The sequence below is a fragment of the Gadus macrocephalus genome, chromosome 19 (assembly GCF_031168955.1).
Source record: "Gadus macrocephalus chromosome 19, ASM3116895v1".
NCBI classification, from domain to species: Eukaryota; Metazoa; Chordata; class Actinopteri; order Gadiformes; family Gadidae; genus Gadus; species Gadus macrocephalus.
Genome location: NC_082400.1, coordinates 16,648,572 through 16,655,010, shown reverse-complemented (window position 1 = coordinate 16,655,010; position 6,439 = coordinate 16,648,572). Strand labels below are relative to the sequence as shown.

The 6,439-nt window shown below is 49.0% G+C and overlaps 1 long non-coding RNA gene across 1 annotated transcript; it reads right to left on the bottom strand.

Annotated features, from left to right (window-relative positions):
* Nucleotides 1-681: 681 nt before the first annotated feature.
* On the bottom strand, nucleotides 682-4,472 carry LOC132447498 (uncharacterized). The gene is made up of 3 exons (XR_009523096.1): nucleotides 4,274-4,472; nucleotides 4,005-4,140; nucleotides 682-1,772 (listed from the first exon to the last, which is right to left on the bottom strand). It is a non-coding gene; the product is annotated as an uncharacterized LOC132447498 (long non-coding RNA).
* Nucleotides 4,473-6,439: the final 1,967 nt, after the last annotated feature.

Here is a 6,439-nt window from a genome sequence, read left to right as displayed (position 1 = left end):
CTCCGTAAAAAGCACCCGTCTTTATAAACAGCACATATAAGACAAAACATGACCGTATTAACTCCCATCCACCTCCATCGAATATTCACTGCATGTTGCTTTGATAAACGATCTCAAACCTTTTTGTGATGAAGGTATTTGGTAAACGGTGCATTAGCAATATCTACAATAAGGTGATAATGAGAGATCAAGTGCTCCATGTATGAGTTGGCAGAGTACTACGGCTCCACTAGCTTGATTTGTGCAAGAGGGCTTTAATTTTATAATGCAGGCTATAACCCATGTTTATGGCGACCTCATTTAAAGGAGGCAACAAAATAATATATAATACATGATTAGCGTTCATCTAATTTCCGAGCTCATCACTTACGTTAGGTGCTTATGAATAAGCTAATTCACAATTAAATGATGGTGAATGGTATTTATATTTGCGTGTAACCAACATAACAAAGCATTTCACACATGACTGACCAGTGAGGCCTTGCATCTAAACGTAGGTCTCCGTTTCCCTGATCAGTCAGCTCTTGTAAAACGCACTGTCAATCACGATCATGCATTCACCATTTTTATTGAGACATTGTTTTGCAACACTCCTGTCTGGAATTATAAACACAGTTCAGGACTTTGCATAATTTGGGGCCGACTGGCATTTTCCTGAAGTTTCAATGAAGACAACCCAACTTCATTTGCATATTTTTATTCAGCAGATCTTTTTTTCTTTTAATATAATGACAAGGTCTATTATAAGGAAAACAAAATTCATACACTGTTTCTGCCGTGATATACAGAGACAGGAGAAGAGAGGGACTGCCAAAGACGAGATCATAACCGTTGCAACAGAATGTAAACATTACCGAAAGAGAGAGATAGAGTGAGAGATGACCATGATTAATGCTGTAATATCGAGGAAGTTCACGACGTCGGAGCGCGAAGAGGCAGCCATATGGCGACCGAACCGCTCACAAAAACTCTGGGAGTAGTCCTTATCACACAGATTACCACCGAAAGGAACCCCGACATACAACTTTGATTTTCTTGGTTCCGTCCCAGTGCAGCCTTTCCCCCTACCTAATCCCTCAGGGAGTAAACCAAATTCACACGTTTCAACATATGCTCACATTTACATGGCAAAATCGATCGGGAGAATTAAGAGAATCGACAAGAGAAACCAGAGCTCAATGCCCTTTCTCGCGTGAACGACGATGTGGATTGGCTGCAGGGCATCGGACAACGGAGGGGGACGATTAGCTGAAAACGGGGGGGGTGGGGGTCATTTTATGAAGCAAACAAAAATAAAACGAAGCATGGCAATTAACACAGATTGGCAATAGTGCAGAGGAACTGGCAAATTGGCCCGCTGAGATCGAGTGATACATGATTGGTGGTTAGAAGAGAGAACTTTCAACATCAAAACGAGTCTGGATTTCATGTTCAGTAAGATACGAAGATAAGACGGGCGCAGTTATTTATAAAAAACAAAAAACGGGGGAAAACAAAAAAAGAATTAAGCGTTAAAAAAAAAAAGGAAAAATAATGACTTGTCGAAACAAAATGGAAGCTGAACGTCAATGCTTGTCGTTTAGTTGATTTTAGGTGATCAAAGGGGGTCTTCCTGACGCGCCTCTCGTCTTCCGCGGGTGGTCTTTGGAATGGTGTTGGGATGGATGGCGTGTTGCGTTTTCGTTCCCGTCTTTTTTTCCGATGTTTTAGCGACGGTAGCCGAACTCATCGGCGTCGTCGGCGCGGAAGTCTCCGTAGCGCCAAATGTTCAACTGCAGAGAGAGAGAGAGAGAGAGAGAAAAAGAGAGAGAGAGAGAGAGAGAGAGAGAGAGAGACACAAACACAGAGACAGAGACACACACACAGATAGAGAGAAAGAGATAGAGAGAGAGACAGACGGAGACAGAGAGGGACAGAGCGAGAGCGAGTTAATGTCTTGCAATGAAACAAACAACCATGAAATCGGGGAAAAATCCCCACCTGCTTGTAGGAGACTCTTATAACCACCTCTGGCACATTACGTGTTCAATGGTCAAAACCGGGAAGGAAACGAGTGTGTGTGTGTGCAACAGTCATCTTGACCGAATGTAGTGTGTGTTGTTGTGCATGTCTGTGTGTGTGTGTCTGTGTGTATATACCTGTGTGTCGAGCGACCTACCTCTCGACAGTGCAGAGTGTGTGCGTGTTTGTGTGTCTTTCTGTGTGTGTGCGTGTGTATGGGTCTATATAGGTGTGTGTCGAGCGACCTCCATCTTGACAGTGCAGAGCGGGTGTGTGCGTGTGTGTGTGTGTTTAATCACACACAGTCCTGCTGCTGGGGCCCCTGTGCCTCGGAGCCGGCCCAGTCTATTAGGGCCCCTGATTCAGTCTATTAGGGCCCCTGATTCAGTCTATTAGGGCCCCTGATTCAGTCTATTAGGGCCCCTGATTCAGTCTATTAGGGCCCCTGATTCAGTCTATTAGGGCCCCTGATTCAGTCTATTAGGGCCCCTGTTTCAGTCTATTAGGGCCCCTGTTTCAGTCTATTAGGGCCCCTGATTCAGTCTATTAGGGCCCCTGATTCAGTCTATTAGGGCCCCTGATTCAGTCTATTAGGGCCCCTGATTCAGTCTATTAGGGCCCCTGATTCAGTCTATTAGGGCCCCTGATTCAGTCTATTAGGGCCCCTGACTGCATTACCTTCAACCTGGTCGGGAATCGCCCCATTGACCTACAGTGATGCCTTCCTGCAAAGACACTCTTTACATGTGTGCACGTGTCTCTGTGTGTCCGTGTGCATGTGTTTGACCGTGTGCATGTGTTTGTCAGTGTGCATGGGTTTGTCAGTGTGCATGTATGTGTCAGTGTGCATGTGTTTGTCAGTGTGCATGTATGTGTCTGTGTGCATGTGTGTGTGCGTGCTTCAGAATTGGTCGCGTGGAGGCAACAACCATACATGACAGAGCTGGCTTTGTATGCGTCCACTTTAGTGGAGATAGTGTGTGTGTGTGTGTGTGTGCATGCGTCCGTGTGTATATGTTTGTGTGCGTGTGTTTCTCAGCAAAAGTGTCCTTTTTGTTCTCATCAGCATGCGTGCTCAGCTGTTAACAGCATGATTCACAACTAATTAGTGCGTTCACTCATTAGCACTGGTTGTTGGAACCAACGGGCGCACATGGTCGCCCTCCCCCCCTCCCCATCCCTTGCTCGGATGCCTCCCCCCCCCCCTCCACCAGCGAGTGTTTTCCTGACGGGGGGTGCATCGAGCCAATGAGAGGCTGCGGACCGTCGGGGGACGGTACAGCGAGGCGGTTATACCACGCGTCACTGGGAGACAGCCGAGCGGTACGCCAGCAGTCAGCAGCAGGAGGGAGGAGGGCTGGCGTCGACGTCTGACAGGAAGTGAGTGGAACGCGGAGTGATTCGATTCATAGCGTGGGCCTCGTCTCAGCGGACTGCACGAGGAGAACGTGCATTCCCCCTGTGGTCCATTAACCCCACTTAACACCGCCTCCATGTCTCCCAGTAGCAGAGTGGGGGGGGGGCGCTCGCTCATACTGGGACAGCATGGCACATCTCGGCGGGCGTACACATGGAGACGGAGCGCGGGTGGCAGGCGGGTCATTCTACAGGCGAGCACCAGGTTATCGTTTGACTCAACTTATCAATATCCAAAACCAGTAATAAGTATCCAAATCTCAGTCTCTTTTTTCACTGTGTATAAACATTTTTTTTGTGCATTGTATAGTTTTTTTACGTAGTTTAATTTAAAGATGTAACAGTTCATCTTCAACACTTGCCATACATTGTTGTAACAATGCAGATGAACATTTCCATGCCAATAAAGCTCTTGTGAAGCTCGGTGAGAGGCCGTAGGAGAGCGAGCGCGGAGGGGGCGGAGGGCGACAGCAGTACCTCCGGTCCAGTTGTCATGTTCCATTCTCCTTTGGTGTCAAGATTACTACTTTCTGCATGACTGTACACTGCGGCTTCCACCGCGATAAGACGGAGGGCTGACGACTTACCCTGGCACTCTTGGCAGACTCCTGGCCAGTCAGGTACTCGTTGACCTGCAGAACAACCGGGAGAGAAGGAGGGGATTAGCACGTAGCATCACCGCAATTAAAGCTTTTGTGTGTGAGTTTAGGATACAGTATTCTTCTAGCGCACGCACACACACACACACACACACACACACACACACACACACACACACACACACACACACACACACACACACACACACACACACACACACACACACACACACACACACACACACACACACACACACACACACACACACACACACACGGTCTTCCTTCAACAACCCCATTGACGCAGGAAATGCCTTTCCACTCTCTCTCCCACCTCCGGCAGAATAAAGAGCAGAAGTGGAGAATGTGTTGACAGGCTCCAGCCCCGTCGTAGCGGGGAAGGAGCCGCGATCCCAGGAAACGAGTTCAGGGGCACGGGGGCGCACACCAGCACACACACTTTGTTGTTTATAGGGGCTCAGCAGGAACACACAAACACACAAAGACAACGCACACACACATATACACACACATACGCACTTTGTTGTTTCAGTCAGCAGGAACACACACACAAATACAAACACATACCTACAAATACACACACACACACACACTATAAACGTAGGGCAAGGTGGTATATGAAGACCCAGGTAGCGTTCCCCATTGCTCCTTGATGGAGCCTGTGCCAACAGTGTGCCCCTCAGCGAGCTACGAGCTAGGCCTCCGCAGAGCTAGCCCGCCGCCGCTGCTAGCAGGAGGGCTAGCCGCCGCTGCTAGCAGGAGGGCTAGCCGCCTCGGGGCTTCGCTAACAATGGTGGGGGGGCTACGAGGGGGCGTTTGAGGACGATGCGAGTGTCCAATCAGAAGCTGTACCGTCTCCAAAGCTCCATCAGAGAGACAGCAGGTGCGTCGTCAACAAATGTACAGAAGGCAGCTGAAGCGCGTACAGCATTCATATTCTGCAATGTATTCATTACAGGATGAGATACTGTAGTGAATGCTGACAGTGGTGGGGAACTTGCAGAGGAATGGACACTGTGGACACACACACACACACACACACACACACACACACACACACACACACACACACACACACACACACACACACAAATTGATTTCAAAGGCTAGCAGTGAGAGATAAGAAGAGAGACAGAGCAGGCGAGCGAGCAAGAGAGGGATAGCGATTGAGGCCAATGAGAAAGTTGAACATATTGACCAACCCTGCTAGAGGAGCCATTTAGCGTCATTGACTCAAGCGGCGATGATTCACAGCAGGATTAATTAACTGAGGAAGGAGAAGGAGCAACCGCCGAAAGTGGTGTGTGTGTATAGCAGCTTTGGAATGCTAGGACAACAACAACAACAGAGTCTACTTTGCAGTGTCTAAACACACACACATGCACACAAGGTGAGCGATGAGTCTGCAGGATAAGCCTACGAACCAAGCCTATTCAAGGAAAAGATTAAGACACACACACACACACAAAAATAGATGGATGGACAAACACACACACACACACAGACCCAAGCAAGACGTCCAGATGTTCTAAGTGCATAAAGTAGATGAGGTGCAGCAGTTTAATTGCTTAGCTAGCCGGTGTATGTAGGTTGATGTGATGGCTGCACTGCACACATCACCGCCAGAACACGAGAGGTACAGCTGGATGCTACAGCTGCCCTGCGCGACCACGTGTGCGTGCGTGTGTGTGCGTGTGTGTGTGCGTGTGTGTCTGAGGTGTGCGAGGACAAGAGAAGTTGCTGTGGTTGCATAAGTCATCCATCAAAGCCAGGGGAAGGAGATATATTTTGGGGACAGGGGGACGAGGGGACGGGGGGGGACGGGGGCCGTCAGACAGATGTCTCCATATGGCGACGCGCTGCTGACGGTATTACAAAGACACGCTGATGCAACCAGCTCCCACTTTCTGTTTCCAGAGAGGAAGGCTGAGAGAGAGTGAGAGTGTGTGCGTGCGTGCGCGTGTGTGTAGGTGCACGTCTGTGTGTGTGTGTGTGTATGTGGCTGCGTGCATGTGTGTATGTAGCTGTGTTTTTTTGTAAGTGTGTGTGCTATTTGTTTGTTTCAGGCTGTGTGTGTGTGTGTCTGTGTGTGTGTGCGCGCGTGTGTGTGTGTCTCCTGGAATGCTGGACCGGCACATTGTCCCAAACCTCGGGTGGCCCTCCCTCCCCAGCAGTGATCTGTCCACATGAGAGCAGGTGGAGGAATGTTCCGCTCTCTTCCCTCAGAACTCGTGAAGGCAAAGTTCCTCGACTGTTCAGAAAACACGGCGAGTGAAAATTGCGATACTTCATTCAAGTGCGCTCCGGATCAACACGGCGAGATTGCACGGAACGGACCATTTGTCAAAGAACTACGACTTGGCACAATGTACGCAGAGTGCGTGCATTGCGATTCCATACTT